General features: G+C 46.5%; 1 long non-coding RNA gene across 1 annotated transcript in view; it reads right to left on the reverse strand.

Annotated features, from left to right (window-relative positions):
• Nucleotides 1–8,720: 8,720 nt before the first annotated feature.
• Nucleotides 8,721–19,619, reverse strand: part of LOC108404607 (uncharacterized) — a 29,641-nt gene continuing 18,742 nt past the window's right edge. Inside the window, exons 2-3 of the long non-coding RNA XR_001854970.3 lie at nucleotides 11,727–11,820; nucleotides 8,721–10,493 (exon numbers count right to left, since the gene is read on the reverse strand). This is a non-coding gene — a long non-coding RNA (uncharacterized lncRNA). The remainder of the gene's footprint in view (nucleotides 10,494–11,726; nucleotides 11,821–19,619) is intronic.

Below are 19,619 nucleotides of genomic sequence, written 5' to 3' on the forward strand. Positions count from 1 at the left end.
TATCCCTAAAAGACCAGAAGATACAGGACAACAGCCAGGCTACATCTACACCTGTGAGAACCCAGCACCTCACGAAGGAGGTAAGATACAAGCTGTGGCCCAGCAGGACCTGAGCACGCCCTTCACCCCAGCTCCCGGCATGAGGAGAGGAGTCGGAGCAGGGAGGGAGAGGGATCCCAGGACTGCTAAATACCCAACCCTAGCCATCCTCACCAGGAACGCAGACACACAGTGCATGGGGTGCTGGATCCTAGGGAAACAAGACAGTAAAACCTGCAAGCAGGTCCCCGCAGCTGTACCCCTGAGACAAAGAGAAGCGAGTGCTTTTTGAAAGTCTTAAACAGACAGGGACCCCACAGCTGGACGGAAGAATCCCAGGACACTCAGCCCAGCAGCTGGGATTCCCAGGGAACTCCAGGCGCCCTAACCCCCTGGGTGGCAGTGCAGCTCTGAGGCCCCTGATGGCAATAAACAGCCTCCCGCCCATTCCCCCTCTGACACAGCTCTGCCATAGTGGAGCAGCAGCCCGAGAGCGGCCACACCCACAGCAACTGCAGAGCTTACTCCACAGAGGCCAGGCAAGAATCAGAGACACTGTCTGCACGCAGCTGCCCAGCACAAGCCGCTAGAGGTTGCCATTCTCCCAGGAGAGAAAGGCCACAAACTAGCAAGTAAGGAAGTTCTCCCAGCTGACATGTGCACCAATTCCCCACAACTACCTCTAGTGCCATAAAAAGGCAGAAGAATTTGATCCAGACCAAAATCACAGGGACAACCCCTGAGAAGGAGCTTGGAGAGACAGATGTAACCAATCTCCTTGAAAAAGAATTCAAAATAAAGGTCATAACCATGTTGATGGAGCTGCAGAGAAAAATGCAAGAGCTAACGGACAAAGTAGGGAGAGAGACTACAGAAATAAAACAATGTCTGGAAGGATTTAAAAGCAGAATGGATGAGATGCAAAAGGCTGTTAATGGAATAGACCAGAGAACAGGAACACATAGAAGCTGATGCAGAGAGAGATAAAAGGATCTCCAGGAATGAAACAATATTAAGAGAACTGTGTGATGAATCCAAACAGAACAATATCCACATTATAGGGGTACCAGAAGAAGAAGAGAGAGAAAAAGGGAAAGAAAGTGTATTTGAAGAAATAATCACTGAAAACTTCCCCCAAACTGGGGGAGGAAATAGTTGCTCAGGCCACAGAAGTACACAGAACTCCCAACAGAAGGGACCCAAGGAGGACAACACCAAGACACATAATTAAAATGGCTAAGATAAAGGACAAGGACAGAGATTTAAAGGCAGCTAGAGAGAGGAAAAAGGTCACCTACAAAGGAAAACACATCAGGCTGTCATCAGACTTCTCAGCAGAAACATTACAGGCCAGAAGAGAATGGCATGATATATTTAATGCAATGAAACGGAAGGGCTTTGAACCAAGAATACTATATCCAGCACGATTATCATTTAAATATGAAGGAGGGATTAAACAATTCCCAGACAAGCAAAAGTTGAGGGAATTTGCCTCCCACAAACCACCTCTACAGGGTATTTTAGAGGGACTGCTCTAGGTGGGAGCACTCCTGAGGCAAAATAGATGTCACCAGAGAAAATAAGATCACAGCAAAGAAAGCAGACCAACCAAATACTAACTAAAGGCAAAAAATCAAATCAACTACCCACAAAAGCAGTTAAAGGAAACACAAAAGAGCACATATTAAAAGATCCAACATATACAGAGTGGAGGGGGAGGAATAAGAAGGGAGAGAAATAAGCAATCATCAGAGAGTGTTTATAATAGCTCAATAAGTGAGTTAAGTTAGACAGTAAGATAGTAAAGAAGCTAATCTTGAACCTTTGGTAACCGCAAATCTAAAGCCTGCAATGGCAATAAGTACATACCTATCAATAATCACCCTAAATGTAAATGGGCTGAATGCACCAATCAAAAGACACAGAGTAATGGAATGGATAAAAAAGCAAGACCCATCTATATGCTGCTTACAAGAGACTCACCTCAAACCCAAAGACATGCACAGACTAAAAGTCAAGGGATGAAAAAAGATATTTCATGCAAACAACAGGGAGAAAAAAATAGGTGTTGCAGTACTAGTATCAGACAAAATAGACTTCACAACAAAGAAAGTAATAAAAGATAAAGAAGGACATTACATAATGATAAAGGGGTCAGTTCAACAAGAGGAGGATATAACCATTATAAATATATATGAACCCAACACAGGAGCACCAACATATGTGAAACAAATACTAACAGAATTAAAGGAGAAAATAGAATGCAGTGCACTCATTTTAAACACACCATTCACTGCAAAGGATACATCCACCAGACAGAAAATAAGTAAGGACACAGAGGCACTGAACAACACACTAGAACAGATGGACCTAATAGACATCTATAAAACTCTACATCCAAAAGCAACAGAATACACATTCTTCTCAAGTGCATGTGGGACATTCTCCAGAATAGACCACATACTAGGCCACAAAAAGAGCCTCAGTAAATTAAAAAACATGGAAATTCTACCAACCGACTTTTCAGACCACAAAGGTATAAAACTAAAAATAAATTATACAAAGAAAGTAAAAAGGCTCACAAACACATGGAGGCTTAACAACATGCTCCTAAATAATCAATGGATCAATGACCAAATTGAAATAGAGATGAAGGAATATATGGAAACAAATGACAACAAAAAAACAAAGCTCCAACTTCTGTGGGACACAGCAAAAGCAGTCTTAAGAGGAAAGTATGTAGCAATCCAGGCGTATTTAAAGAAAGAAGAACAATCCCAAATGGGTAGACTAATGTCAATTATCGAAATTAGAAAAAGAAGAACAAATGAGGCCTAAGGTCAGCAGAAGGAGGGACATAATAAAGATCAGATAAGAAATAAATAAAATTGAGAAGAATAAAACAATAGAAAAAATCAATGAAACCAAGAGCTGGTTCTTTGAGAAAATAAACAAAATAGATAAGCCTCTAGCCAGACTTATTGAGAGAAAAAGAGAATCAACACACATCAACAGAATCAGAAACGAGAAAGGAAAAATCATGATGGTCGCCACAGAAGTACAAAGAATTATTAGAGAATACTATGAAAACCTATATGCTAACAAGCTGGAAAACCTAGAAGAAATGGACAACTTCCTAGAAAAATACAACCTTCCAAGACTGACCAAGGAAGAAACAGAAAATCTAAACAAACCAATACCAGCAAAGAAACTGAACTGGTAATCAAAAAACAACCCAAGAACAAAATCCCTGGGCCAGATGGATTTACCTCGGAATTATATCAGACATACAGAGAAGACATAATATCCATTCTCCTTAAAGTTTTCCAAAAAATAGAAGAGGAGGGAATACTCTCAAACTCATTCTATGAAGCCAACCAATGTCACCTTAATACCAAAACCAGGCAAAGACCCCACCAAAAAAGAAAACTACAGACCAAAATCCCTGATGAACGTAGATGCAAAAATACTCAACAAAATATTAACAAACCGAATTCAAAAATACATCAAAAGGATCATACACCATGACCAAGTAGGATTCATCCCAGGGATGCAAGGATGGTACAACATTCGAAAATCTATCAACATCATCCACCACATCAACAAAAAGAAAGACAAAAACCACATGATCATCTTCATAGATGCTGAAAAAGCATTCGACAAAATTCAACATCCATTCATGATAAAAACTCTCAACAAAATGAGTATAGAGGGCAAGTACCTCAACATAATAAAGGCCATATATGATAAACCCACAGCCAACATCATACTGAACAGCGAGAAGCTGAAAGCTTTTCCTCTGAGATCGGGAACCAGACAGGGATGCCCATTCTCCCCACTGTTATTTAACATAGTACTGGAGGTCCTAGCCATGGCAATCAGACAAAATTAAAAGAAATACAAGGAATCCAGATTGGTAAAGAAGAAGTCAAACTGTCACTATTTGCAGATGACATGATATTGTACATAAAAAACCCTAAAGACTCCACTCCAAAACTACTAGAACTAATACTGGAATTCAGCAAAGTTGCAGGACACAAAATTAACACACAGAAGTCTGTGACTTTCCTATACACTAACAATAAACCAATAGAAAGAGAAATCAGGAAAACAATTCCATTCACAATTGCATCAAAAAGAATAAAATACCTAGGAATAAACCTAACCAAGGAAGTGAAAGACCTATACCCTGAAAACTGCAAGACACTCTTAAGAGAAATTAAAGAGGACACTAACAAATGAAAACTCATCCCATGCTCCTGGCTAGGAAGAATTAATATCATCAAAATGGCCATCCTGCCCAAAGCAATATACAGATTTGATGCAATCCCTATCAAATTACCAACAGCATTCTTCAACGAATTGGAACAAATAGTTCTAAAATTCATATGGAAACACCAAAGACCCCAAATAGCCAAAGCAATCCTGAGAAGGAAGAATAAAGTGGTGGGGATTTCGCTCCCCAACTTCAAGCTCTACTACAAAGCCATAGTAATCAAGACAATTTGGTACTGGCACAAGAACAGAGCCACAGACCAGTGGAACAGAATACAGACTCCAGACATTAACCCAAACATATATGGTCAATTAATATACGATAAAGGAGCCATGGACATACAATGGGGAAATGACAGCCTCTTCCACAGCTGCTGTTGGCAAAACTGGACAGCTACATGTAAGAGAATGAAACTGGATCATTGTCTAACACCATACACAAAAGTAAATTTGAAATGGATCAAAGACTTGAATGTAAGTCATGAAACCATAAAACTCTTAGAAAAAAACATACGCAAAATCTTTTGGAGATTAACATGAATGACTTCTTCAGGAGCATATCTCCTTGGGCTATGGAAACAAAAGCAAAAATGAATGAGAACGAGTGGGACTACATCAAACTTAAAAGCTTCTGTACAGCAAAGGACACCACCAATAGAACAAAAAGGCATCCTACAGTATGGGAGAATATATTCATAAATGACAGATCCGATAAAGGGTTTGACATCCAAAATATATAAAGAGCTCATGCACCTCAACAAACAAAAAGCAAATAATCCAATCAAAAAATGGGCATAGGAGCTGAACAGACAGTTCTCCAAAGAAATTCAGATGGCCAACAAACACATGAAAAGATGCTCCACATCACTAGTCATCAGAGAAATGCAAATTAAAACCACAGGGAGATATCACCTCACACCAGTAAGGATCACCACCATCCAAAAGACAAACAACAACAAATGGTGGTGAGGATGTGGAGAAAGGGGAACCCTCCTACACTGCGGTTGTGAATGGAAATTAGTTCAACCATTGTGGAAAGCAGTATGGAGGTTCCTCAAAAAACTCAAAATAGAAATACCATTTGACCCCAGAATTCTACTCCTAGGGATTTACCCTAAGAATGCAGCAGCCCAGTTTGAAAAAGACATATATACCTCTATGTTTATTGCAGCACTATTTACAATAGCCAAGAAATGGAAGCAACCTAAGTGTCCATCAGTAGATGAGTGGATAAAGAAGATGTGGTACATATACACAGTGGAATATTATTCAGCCATAAGAAGAAAACAAATCCTACCATGTGTAACAACACGGATGGAGCTAGAGGGTATTATGCTCAGTGAAATAAGCCAGGTAGAGAAAGACAAGTATCAAATGATTTCACTCATCTGTGGAGTCTAAGAACAAAGAAAAAACTGAAGGAGCAAAATAGCAGCAGACTCACAGAACCCAAGAATGGACTAACAGTTACCAAAGGGAAAGGGACTGGGGAGGAAGGGAGGGATAAGGGGGGATAAAAAAGAAAGGGGGCATTATGATTAGCATGTATAATGTGGGCAGTGGGGCACAGGGAGGGCCATACAACACAGAGAAGACAAGTAGTGATTCTACAGCATCTTACTATGCTGATGGACAGTGACTGTAATGGGGTATGTGGGGGGAACTGGGTGATGGGGTGAGTCTAGTAAATATAATGTTCCTCATGTAATTGTAGATTAATGATACCAAAAAAATACATATAGATAGATAGATAAAGATATATATATATTTTGTTAAAAACCATAGTCCTAATCACTGGAGTAGCTACTCTATTGAGAACCAATTCAGTGTTAGGCACATCGCACAGACTATTCCTGTTCACCTGTTCAATGAAACAGATACATTGTTCCCACCATACAGAGGAGGAACACAGGCCCAGAGAGGGATAGGTAACCGGTCAAGGCCATAGCTGAGGATGCTGCAGATAATCACAACCAGCTCCGTCTGGCTCCTCTGTCAGAATGGATGCCCCTGTGGTCCTCTGAGAGCTAGTGTGGCTGTTCCACTGGGTCACTGCTTATTGGGCACATGCAGCCTGGTTCAACCTTAAGAAGTTCCTGGAAATGACCTTCATATTTATCCAAGGAGGACCCAGAAGCAGGTAATGCAATTTGTCCAATCAGCAAAAGGGAAAAGGAACCTTTCACCACCATGTTACTTTGATGGACATCAGAGTTTTAACATTCTCCTTCCTGGATGTGGGAGTTTTATGTTTAAGCTCTTTTAAGCTCCCATTTTATTTTTGCAGAATCATTAGCACAAGATGGAGGCCCTGCTGGGACTTTCCAACCATCAGCCATAGGTGACAGTGTTTCCATGAACCAAATCACCATCTTTACTCTCAGGAAACAAGATGCCCCCACCTGTGGCCACCCAGTCCTGTCATTTTCCCCATGTGGCCAGGCCCTTCTGGGTCTTGGTACCCCTAGTGAAGACCACAGGCCTTAGTGGCTCAAAGGGAGGCTTGGGTGTCAGACCCACCTACCAACTGGGTGAGCTTTGGTGGGCAAGCAATTTAACTTCTTTGCACTTCTATTTCATCACTGGTGAAATGGGCAATGTGCATACTCCATGGGTTTGGTGTCAGTTGGCTACAGCAGTACATACAATATGGTCCAGCCCATGAAATGTTCTTCATAAATGCAAACTGTGAGTATCACCACCATGGCTAGTGCAGTTATTGCTATTGTGGCAGAACCATGGTTGCTTATTGGTCTAAGATGCATGAGCCTCTGAGCTCCAGGGACCAACCTAGAATCATAAATGTTTGTCGGTTTAGACCAGTGTTGCTATGAGGAATTGGGTCTTCATTATTAGTTTGTGGGCAGGGTTTGTGACCTGTAAAAGTAGCTTGACTTTTGTGCCATGTGCAAAGTCCACCTGCACCTGCTGGCATATGCAGCCTTTACTGTGTCCCTGGGGAGAGGGTAGAGAGGCACTGCCATTTCAGTCGTCAGTCATGCTGGCCAGCCACAGAGAGGACTTCTCTGAGCTCAAGCATGTGAGCAGGGCAGACCTGGGCTCTGGCCAACTCTACCTGGGTTTAGTCTGTCTGAATTCTTACCCTGGGCTTCCCTGCCTTCTACTCTACTGCACCTGCACGGGAGATTTCCAGGACCCTCTGGGGATGTCTTTGCCGCAGCTCCTTCACTCTTGGTTCACATGGTTCCTGGAGAGATCTTGGGTAGACTTTTTGTTTTTGTTTATGACTTTTTTTTTTAACTTTATCACCTGTGGCTCAAGTCCAGGAAAACCCCTCGTTTGGCAGTCTGGGGGAGTGAGGGGGACTGCATAAGTCTTGCCTCATTGCTGATGACTTCTACCAGAGGAGGACATTCCCCTGCATGCCCAGCAGCACCTGCATGGTGGTGTTCTCCTGTTTCCCGAAGCTCTTCTCCTCCACATCATCCATTCACTGGTAGGACTGAGAGCCGGGTGTCGGCCAAGGGCCTGGCTTCAGGCCTCTCAGTCCTGGATTGGGATGGACATGGACGAACGGCTGGATCTGGGTTGCGGTCGAAGCACAATCACCTAAAACAATCCACAACTTCATTCCTTTCACCAAATAGTAATGAGTACCTACAATGTGCTTTATGCCTTGGAGACACAACTGAGGTGAGCCCTGAGGTGACTTATGGGCTGTCTCATGGAGAGACAGACGGTAAACAGGTGACCAAAAAGATACTGGTGTGAAGCACGCATACAGGGTATTAAAACAAGATGACATCATGGAAAGTGACCCAATGCTCGCCTTAGACAGTGTTGTCAGGGAAGATCAACATTAAGAGAGAATCCACACTGCAAAGAGAATGACTACATGAACCGACCATGCCAATGTCAAAGAGACGAACATGCCAGGTGGCAAGAACCATCTGTGTAAAGGTCTTGAGGCAGCAGTGAGCTTGCCATGATTAGAGATAAGAGGGAGACCTTTGCTGCTCAAACACGGAAGCCAATGGCAGAGAGAATTCTGCAAAGTGTGGGGACAAGCCTGACTCCAGAAGGCAGGAAACTGGATTTCAGATCATGCTCTGCCATTTTGCAGTTGATCACTTTGGGCAAACCACTTCCCCAGCAAGCCTCACCTGGCAGAGAAGTGCCCTGTCTGGATGCTGCCCACACACCCACACAGCCCCAGCCTCACCTCTCCACCTCCTACCTTTGCCAAGATAATGGAAGTTGCACTTGGCTGGGCTGCTGTTTGTATCTTTATGAGCACATTTCAGTTTACTCTGCTTTCCAGCTGATGGATGAGACCTTCTGTCTCAATCAGATATCCTGGTTAATGGAGCACTGCATCTGTACCTTACACGGATCTCCCTTTCTCAAAGAATTATACAACAATAAAAAGCATTTGACACTAAAGCCTCGGTGACCATAATTTAATAATCTGACTTTGATGAACACAAAGGCTGGCCAGGATTTTATGTTGCCTAGGAGTCATAATTAAGAGTATCATTACTATTTGTACCATAAATGTGCAGATCTTCTGGTTAATAGACATTTCTGGTAGAGAAAATGCTGTATCGGAACCATCTCTTATGATCTACACATTTTGCCAACCTTGAGAAATTACACGTGCAGATACAGACCATTTTCTAGGTCCCACAAATCCCTGTCTTAAGGAAGATGTGCATCGCTCTATGTACTTGCCCTCATGCCCTCCAGAGCTTGCATTCTCGGTATATGCAGACATTTGCAGAACTACCAAATGCGTTCATACTCAGCTCAGGCGAGGGCTTCAGCCACAGACCTTTCTACCAGGAAGCTGAATGACGCTTGAGAATCAGCATCCGCTACCGGATCCTCCTGCCCTTGCCAACTGACAAAGTAAGACAGATTTACTCCATCAGGCCTTGGTAATCAGACTATTGAACTGGTATCTGAGATGAATACCGCAAAGTTTAAAAGAAGCCCAAATTAACCTCACAGAGAAAAGTGGCATGATGCAATCTGAGATGATACTAATGTTAGGAAGATGCAGTAAATTTATTGTTATTATTTCATGTGGATTGATGTTCTCATTACCTATCATACTCCCATATGATAAAGAGCGAGTATAAAAACATCTGTTTTCCATACAGGAGATGTTATAAACTGTAGTGAGGGTGTGATCATTATTTTACACATTTTATAGTAATGTTTTCTTAACAGCCAAAAGCACTTTCACTTAATATTAATAAGACAAATATTTGGCTGAAAGTGACTGGAAACCATGTGGAAACTATGTGGCTTTTATACATTCATGAATGACAGTGCCACCCCCACTGATCTTTAAGTGGTCACCATCTCCCTGGCCCAGATGCCCAGCCTCCCCACAGAAACCTAGTTCCTAGCAAATTAGGGAGAATAGAAATCCCATCCTAATTACCCAAGTTCTGAAAGGCAAGGAAGTGCAGAAAGATAGACAACACATTCTTTCTGCCTTTTCTGTACTGTAATTTTGAATGGGATAGAGGAATAGACATGGAGCACGTGACTTTAGCACTAGCGTAAAGCCGGGTGAAGTTTGAGGGGTGGCAGGAAAGGACAGAGCCTCTCCACTGAGCTATGATGGTGAACACAAGGGAGCCTTTGTGCCAGCTCTGTCTCTGGGGCTGTGTGGACTATCAGCCTGGCCACTTCCCTTCTCATCATAATAAAAAGGCAGCTGTTGGGCGAATTTCCCCTTAGCAACCCCTCATTCAGCAGATAGATTTTTTTATTTGGAACATACGTATGGGAATGTTTCCTTCGTAATCCCCTGGAAGATCCAGCAGTTGACTTGTCCCAGACAACGTATCCTATGCATAAAGATGAAAACCCCACATTAATAATACAGAGCCAGGGCCGGCTTCCTCCCTGCCTTCCAGGCAGATAAATGTCTTATGAGGAATGCCTCCTGGTACAAACCAGGAAAGGAGTGGCAGATTAGAGCAGAGAAGGTTAGGATGTGGAACCTGATAATTCATTTGTTGGCAGGCAGCCTTGCTGGCAATACAAAATATAGAGCAAGGGTGAGGTCAAAAGGGTGGACGCTGTCTGGCTTTGAGGAGTGAGATGCTTGCAGCGCTGATGAAAACAAAGGTCTTGGAGCACCTGTCTTCTTTCCTCAGCAGCGGAAACGTTTTGAAGACCTGTCTGCATCCCATGAAGTGACTCTGTTGGGGAAGTGGGACAGAATTGATGGATGGTTCGCTGTGTTCACAAGAAGCCACATTGAAAGCTTATTTCAGCCCGGGGCTGACCCCATCCAAATTTGTTACACCGAATAAGGACCTCTAATCCATGGGGACTCTCAACCCTCCAGGCAATTACCTAGATAATCTGGCCTTGTGTGGTCACTCTATTTGAGAAGCAATTGTTTGGACACTAAGCAGGGTGCCTGATGCAGGGCAGAAGTTCAGTAATGCTTTTAATGAATGACAGATGAGTGTATTAACCCTTACAAGGACGCCACTGCTTTCTTGGGGGTGATAAATTGACACTCCCAGCAAAATGTGTGTGTAGTGGAAATTGCCTTGGAGAAACCCTTACAGGGGCTAAAAAGAACCAGGACAAGTGTCACTCTGGCCAGGATTCATGGCCACATGAATGCATCAGGCCCTTTTGGGAGCTTTGCATCATCTCTCAGCAGGGCAGGCTCTGCATCCTCTGGCAGGATGGTCCCATGTCCTGGCTGCACCCACACAAGTGGAGCCATGGGCTGGCTGGTGCTCAGGTGCCTGGCTGCACAAAGCAATTGCTTAAATGCCAGAATCCACTCCACCCAGCCAGGGGAACAAACGTACTTCCTACCTTAAGCTGAGGCCTGTGGTCCTGTGTTTATATCAGTATTTTTCTGACCCACGACCCACTCCTCTTATTTTTATGCTGAGGATGATGATTAAATTCTGGAATTTTTAAAAAAGTAAATTCTGTAATTTTAAACAACAATGTGAGGTCATTGCAAGATAGTGCTGGCTTTTTGAAATCCCAACAGTTACAAGCCTCCTTTGCCCCAAGAACCTATTGCTCTTCCAGGCCCCGGGCACTGGGCTCCTGTCCCCACAGTGCTCAGAGTCTGCAAGGGCAGGCGCTCCTCCCCAGCTCCTGGAGAGGAAGGTGGGCGGGTGGTGCCAGGTAGCCCAGAGCATTTCAAGGGATTGGTAGGAAATAATGATTGCTATCAAAAGGCAAGAATGTCTCACCAGATGAATAATGGAATGGTCTTCAATAATCCATCCGTTTATATTAAAAATTCCAAAATGATTTAAAATGTGAAGACATGGAAAATGTCCACCCTGTTTCATGAAAATAGAGGTGGGCAGGAAGGAGCCTTCCTAGACCCCCACCATCTCAGCCACACGTGCACAGCACCTGCCCCAAAACACCAGACCCCACCTCTCTCTTACCTTCTCTTGAACTAGTTGGGCTGTTGCCTCCACAACACTACTGTGTCCTTTTCCAGTGGTTGCAGTACCAAAGGGCCACAAACTTGGGGGGTGGCTAGAAACAACAGAAATTTAGTCTCTCACCTTTCTGGAGGCCAGAAATCCAAAATCAAGGGGTCATCCCTGGCTGTTCCTTCTTCCTGGAACAGCATTTAGACCTTCAAAGTGGCACCCACACCTCCTCCAATGTCACCTCCTTGATGAGGATCCTCTGCGCAGATGTGAAAATTACAAACTGTCCCCTCCTGGTCTCTGTGTCAAATGAAGTGGGGGTGGGGGGTGGGGGGCAAATGCCATAAAAACAAACTGCTTTAAAGGTAAACTATATCACATACTGAAAGGTATATATAACCATCCACCCAGAGTCTCTACTTTTAATTCTTTGCTGCTGTCTCTCAGGGTGAAGGGCTGGGTGGGAAAACGGGCTATACCAGGGCCTGACCCCATCCACCCTCCCTCCTGACGTGACCTTGGCCACACAGCCTGGGAGCCCCAGCTTCCTTCTCTGCAGCATGTAGACTGGCTTTGTAGAACATCTTCCCTGTTATGTCTCCATTTTCCATATTTTGCCCTGGCTTCCTTCTTCTTCTTTCCTAAATAGTGACAATGAGCTCGAGGTCACGGAGCCAAACTGCCTGGACCCCCATCCTGACACTGCCCACTTGGAGGTGACCCACAGTGGTGACCTACCACCCTCTTGCCTGGTGATGCATGGCAGGCTCCCTTTCTCGGCGCCTCTGCTTTCCCATCTGTGAGATGGAGATAAAAGATAGTCCTAACCCAGAGGGCTGTAGGCAGAACTCAGAGCACCGGCACATGGCGAGCTCGTGGTGAATGTTGGCTAGCGTTCCTTACTCCCTTCCCCTCCACTGTTTCGGGAGTTACACATTCTACTTCTCGTATTTTAGTGGGTGCTCTGACATTTTTAACATGGATACTTAACCCAAGAAACTTGAAGTTAATTAGCATGTCCCATATGCTAAACAGTTGCCCTGAATCATCACGATTTAAGCTGTTTCAATGCACCTCACCCATCCTTACGGGCCTCCCCTGCTTCCTGTGATGAATAGCACTTTAGTTTCACCTTGTCTTTAAAAATCTTTAACATTCGCCTTTTGTTACTATGCTAAATATTTATCAGGTAGTGGAGAATTTTGGGTTTTCCCTGGGGGCTTCCTGTACAGGCCTCAAGCCCCATCGGTCTCGCTGCCCATCACACCCCAATCATACACATACATGGGCGCACATGGACAAACACACACACACAGATGCCTACAACACATGCATGCACCTGCACAGATGCACATGCACTCATGTGCACACACATAAGCACACACACAGACACACATGTATGCAGAGCATGCAAACACACACACATGCATGCACACATTGAGGCCTGCCCCCTGAAGCACCACTCCTGGATCTTTATTTCTCCTTCCCCTCCCTCAACACCTGCCCATCGTGGGTCCCAAATCTTCAGCATGTTGCTATATCCTAGGACAAATCCATGGACCAGTGTGTCCCAGAGCGATGCCCCTGAACCACCCTATCAGCATCATCTGGGAGATCAGATTGGAAGAGAATAAAGAGAATCATAACAAAAGTGCAATGTGTTCTAGGCAGCGTCCTAGGGCAGAAAATGGAATGCATGTCATGTCTGCAATATGGCTGATAGTATCATAGCCCGGTTAAGTCCATGCATTTCGTTGTCGTGCTGTGGCTGTGTAACAGGCAGTTATAGGGGAAGCTAGGTAAGGGGCACATGGGAACTCTCTGTGCTATTTTTGCAGCTTTTCTGTAAGTTTCAAATTAACTCAAAATTTTTTTAATCATCTTGGGAGTTTTACAACATACAGTTGACCCTTGAACAACATAGGTTTTAACTGCATGGGTCCACTTATATGAGGGTTTTTTTTTTCAAAAGAATATATTGGAAAATATTTTGGAGATTTGCAACAATTTGAAAAAAATATTTTCTTTAGCTTATTTCTTTGTAAGAATGTAGTATGTAATACACACAACATACAAAATACATGTTAATTGACTGTTTATATTATCGATAAGGCTTCTGGTAAACAGGCTATTAGTAAAGTTTTAGGGGAGTCATAAGTTATACACAGATTCATACTGTGTGGGAGTAGGCACCCCAGCCCCCATGTTGTTCAAGGGTCAACTGTATGTGTCCCAAGGTCTTTGCAGACCTGTGGAATCAGAAGCTCTAGGGTCAGGAGCCAGGTGGCTACCTATTTTTCAGACCTTATCTCCAAGTACAGCACTGGGGTGCTGGGGACTGGGACTTCAACAAATAAATTTCAGGGGAAGGACAGATATGCCAATTCCCTCTAGACCCTCTGGCTGTTCTCCAGGGGCACATGTGTCCTACTGTAGGCACAGTCCCAGGTGGTACCACCCCCCACCACACGGACTCTGCAGGGGGTAGCACCTGGAACTCCCACCCTGTCCCCTGCCCTAGCCCTCATCCGGGCAGTGTTGACGGCAGCTGGTAAACCCATCCTCAGGGCACCCACCTGGGAGCCCAGGATGGACCAGCCCCTGGGCCAGAAGCAGAGTTGAAAGGGGAGACCTGGGGTGGAGAAGGAGGCCATGGGTACTAAGAGTCAGGCTAGGGACTGGTCACTCCAGGAAGGCACATTTGTGATAAGCATCCAGAGGGCACTTAGTCCACGAGTGCTGAGAGGTGCCCACCCATAAGGGACAACCAGGGCTGGACCAGGCCAGCACTGGCCAGGAGGACTTTCTACAATGATGGAAATGCTCCATATCTGTGCTGCCCAATATGGGGACCACTAATTACCTGAGGCTCTTGAGGGCCTGAATGTGCCTGATGAGACTGAAAAACTGAATTTTAGCTTTTATTTAATTTTAATATAAACAGCCACACAGGGCCAGTGGTTGGCAGATGGACACATGTCACTAGCCCCCTAGCTCCTCATCCCATCTCACGCTGGACACAAACAACAGGCTAACATTGCCCCTTAGACTTCAACACCCAGACTCGAGGTGGTGGCGTGTGCGCGGCAGGCCCCGGATGCTTGGGGTGGCAGGAGACACCATAGGTACTTCCTGAAATCTGCCTCCCTCCCCAGCCACCACCCAGGAAAGCAAGAGGGAGTCTTCCTCAAGGAGCGATCTAAACTGAAAAAGGTTAGTCAAGGCTCCAGAATGCAAATATCTAGACCATTTGGGGTAAGGTAGGAACATTTCACTCCTGCAGTCCACCATTGCCTAGGTGCTACATCCCTGCTGCTCTAAAACCGATAGGTATTCACGTCTGGATGGAGCTGCTCAGGAGGGCGCCTAGGGCTGCATCAGTAATGAGGAGCGGCTCAGCCTGCTCTGGGAAGCCTTGCCCGCCAGGATCCTGGACTCTGAGGGAGAAGAACACCTCCTTTCTCGTCGACACAAGGCTGGGCCAGGCTGGGACCTGAGGGAGGCCACCAGGGCAGGCTTTGTCCCTACCACACCACAGACCTCTGCCCTCCCCGTGGGCTGTGTCTGGACACAGATGTGAGAGCAGAGTCCCAGGACTGGTCCCCTGGGCAGCTTCCCAGGGCAGCAGGCCAGCTGGAACTGACAGAGTCCCCTAGGCAGCATCAAGGAGGCCAGAAATGCCGCAGTGCCCCAGGCTGGAAATGAGGAGGAGAGAGACCACTCCTGAGCTGTGCACCCTTGGCGGAGGCTGGGACCCATCACACTGGCCTGTCATCTTTCCTGTGAGTGGCAGTACAGGACACGTGTGCCATCTTTGATTAAAGAGCCTTGGTCTAGAGAGGGCAGTCTGCAGGCACCAGAACGTTCAGCAGCACCTTAGAGAAGACCCAAGACAAGAATTTTAGGCAAGTCATTTCCTGGGAAGTGACCCCAGGACCCCAGGAAGCATCACGAGGCAGGGCAGGTGTTGTGGACAGAATTGTGTCCCCACAAAATTGTTTTGTTGCAATCCTAACCCCCAGTGTAGCTGTATTTGGAGACAGGGCCTTTGGGGAGGTAAAGTTAAATGAGGTCACAAGGGTTGGGCCCTAATCAGACAGATGTTGTTATAAGAGGAAGAGACACCAGAAATCTCTCTCCTTCCCTCTCTCCCTCTCCTGCTCACCCCTCCTCCCCAGAGAAGAGGCCGTGTGAGGACACAGCAAGAAGGTGGCCGTCTGCAAGCCAGGAAAGAGTACACCAAAAGCAGACCCTGCAGACACCCTGGTCTTGGACTTCCAGACTCCAGAACTGTGAGAAAACTCATTTCTATTGTTTAAGCCACCCAATCTGTGGTATTTTGTCACAGCAACCCTATGAAACTAATACAGGAGGAAAGGTGGCTAATAAGGGGTGTGTCGTCAAGCCAGTGGGCAATGGAGGTCAGCCTACTGGAGAGCTCTGTGCACACGTGCTCCAGTGTACCCACCTGAGAGGGTGGGGGAAGCTCTGGCTTTTACCCCTGGAGGTCACTCCCAGGAGGCAATAATGCCCTAGCTATAAACAACTTCAGCCTGGGAGGTGCAGATGCCGGCGGCTGGATATCAGGCTGGAATACACTGAGAAGGTACAACCCAGAGGATCTGGGGCTCTAGCAAAATCTGCAGCTGGCAGCCTAGTCACTCTGGAACTGGAAAGAAACACAGAGTGCTCCAAGAGCCCAGCTGAGAGTTTAACGGGGTGCTGAGCAGGGTTCTGGATGGTGAGGCACCCAGGGGCCAGCAACAGGGGCAAGGATGGGAGGGAATGGAGGGCTTTAAGATGGCACCACAGTCAGGAGGAGAATGCCAGAGCCAAGACAAGGCAGGGAGGTAGTGGGGCAAGAAATGGCCCAACCTTTCCTCCCGCCTCTTGTTCCTGCTTAGGCAGAAGGGTGGATGGGTGGCAGTGCTATTCTGGTAAGTGTTTAACAACCAGCTCCCTGATGCAGGGGAGCCCTGATCTGTAGCATTTGCCAATCTCTGAGGTGTAAATACGGCCACCACGGCCTATTAAAGGCCATCAACCAGCCTATAACATTCCTGAAGGTTTAACAAATGGCTCTTGCCAGCCAGCTCTGGCACACCTCTAGACAATATCATGCAAAGAAGCAAATGGCCTAGGACAGGAAGCACAAGGGAAAATAATAATTACAATAATCACTATCAGGACCATGGCAGTAACACTTATGGGCCACTGCCAAGTGCCAGGTCTTACATATAGTAACTGTTCCAAGTCCTACATATATTAACTGATCAAATCATCACGACAGCTCCATGCAATAGATATTATAACCAAGCCTGTTTTGCTGATGAGGACACTGAGGCACAGAGAGCTCACAGAGAGTCATTCCAGAAGGACGCAGCTAGAGAAGTTCCAGGGCCAGGATCGGAACCCAGTCAGTGTAGTTCCAGTCTACCCCATGCCACACTTCTCTACAAATAAACTCCCTTGGGGATCTACATGTTGAGTTTGAATGGAGCTGTCCGAGAGTTCACTGGCATCCTAGCTTGGAACTCAAGAATGAGCCGAGGAAAAATGAGGAAACCAGGGCCCACAGGGAGGAGGACCTGCCAAGACCACAGCGAGTGGGTGGCTGAGCCAGGATCAGGCCCAGGCCCGCCACCCCTCCCTGCAGGTGGCAGGGATGTGGCAGGGCAGCGTGAGCACAGAGCAGGGACCAGGAGGGAGAGCAGGCGTCCTGGGCCTATTGGACACGTGTGAACCCCTGGCAGTAAGAGCCCTTTGCCGGGAAGAGCGTGGCTAGAGGCTCCAGCCATGCCGCCCGCCCACACTTAGAGATTTAGTTAGCAAGGCTGCTGAAGAGAGGCCAGGGCTGGAGCGAACTGCTCTGAGTGCTCGTTGATCCTGTATCTGTCTACTTGGCATTAGTCACGGGACCAAACTAACAAACTGTATCTCCCCTGTGGTCCAGACTTTACAGAGACCGAAAATCATTTTGTCGACAATCTCAAGTCCGCACCCACAACTGCCTCCTTTATCTGACTCTCAACCACCAAGCAAATATTTCATCTGCCCTGAATCATCCAGTGCCCAGGCCAGACAGCTGAAGACCACCGTGTAGCTCAGAGCCCACCAACGTTATTCAAACTAGCTAATCCTAAGCTCCTTCCCCTGTGCTGCCCTCAGGAAACACAGTGCAGGCTGTGGCTCTGACCCCCACCCAGCCTAGCTCTTCGGCATCTGCCTCCTGATTCTGGTGCTTCCCCACTTGGCCCTGCGTGGATAGGTGCTCTTGTCACCAGAACTGTGAGTAGTGATAAACCTTTCCTTTAATGGCATTATTCTGTATTGTCACTCAGTCACCTTCATAATTTAAGACCCAGGTATAGCTCACAGACCCAGGGGAAGGTAAGGTCACAGAAGCCAAGAAATAAAGGCTGTTCAGAAGGCAAGGGCTGAGCATGTTGGATGCTGTCTGAAGCACAGTGGGTTGAGCAGAAGCACCCATAGGTCTGGCAGCCTAGGGCCCAGAGGTGACTTTGTCATGAGCAATGTGGGAAGAGGGAGCAGACAGCATGCAGGGGAGGGATGGGCTCAGCAGGCACTGACCTGACTGAGCCCAGGAACAGGGCCAAGCCGGGAGGAGGGGGACAGTCGGGACAGGGTTATGTAACATGCGAGGTGCCCACCACATTTGTAGGCTGGCGGGAAGGGTCTGGCAGGGTGGCGAGGTTGCAGATGCCCCCTTTAGCACCTTCTCACACAGGCTGGCTGGGCCGATGCCTCCCTGAAGACCATGGATCCATGAATAAATGATTAAAGATCAACATCCATCCACAGATCTGAGGCCTGTTTTACTTCTGACTCATGTCTTTTCCAGTGTTTGCTCTGATTGGATATTGATAAGGCAACCCAGGGCCCTAATAAAAATAGGCTCCCCGCACCTGAGAAACTCTTTAGACCCCCTTGCCCAGCATCCTTTTCCAGCCAGTCGCTAGCCCTTCTCCCCTGGCAATGGTCTGTCAAGCCCTTGATCATGGGGCCTGCTCCCCATTTACAGGGAAGGGGTTGGAAGGATGCCCCATGAGAGGGCAGGACAGTGGCCTGCCCACACTGCTGCCCTAATCCTGGCTGGCAGGAGCTTGTGGGTGCAGGGAGGACTGGAGAAGGGTGGGGCTGGATGGAGAGACTGTTTGTTAAAGCTGGAGATCCTCTGTCTTATGCAAACATAGACATTCTTCAGACAAGAGACATTTTTTCCAAAGAGCATCTCTTCAAGAAGGTTTTCTTCAAAAGACTGAGGCATATCTGAGACATTCTTCTGCCCCCAGCACTACAAGGCTGTATATTTGCCTGGCTCATCTCCTCTCCTGCTCTGTGAGTTACAGCAGCTTCCCGGTCATTTATTATTCATCATTATTACAGCGACATATCTAGCCATCTAATTCATGGTCACCAAGCACTGACTTCATCTCCTTCCTTAGATGCTAACACAGCTGGAATTTCTTCTGACAAACTCCTGCCCCACTCTGGCATTATCTTTCCCTAAACAGGCATGATCATTTTAGAACTTTATTGGAGATCTTGTAAAAGCGCCCTTCAGAGATAATCAGGGCCTCGATGTATCACCGATCATGCTGCATGTAGGGAAGGCAAAGGAGGGCTGAACAGAACTGCTTCTCCTGCGCCTGGAGAAGGAGGCTCAAGGTGCCACCCCTGCCATCTGCCCGGGGCCAGGGAAGGCATCAAACGTGTGTCCGGCTCTTAAGTGACCCCACTGACTGCCGCATCTGTGGAATGCCTGGGAAGGGTGAAGGATGAAGCCAACATCCTGGATCCCCTCAGGTAGGCAGGAGGCTGCCAGCAGGCTGGGGAGGGGCCGCATGTTCTCAGACCCTCTGCAGTAGCCCCCACTGCCAG

This window comes from Manis javanica, chromosome 10 (genome assembly GCF_040802235.1).
Source record: "Manis javanica isolate MJ-LG chromosome 10, MJ_LKY, whole genome shotgun sequence".
Taxonomy (NCBI): Eukaryota; Metazoa; Chordata; class Mammalia; order Pholidota; family Manidae; genus Manis; species Manis javanica.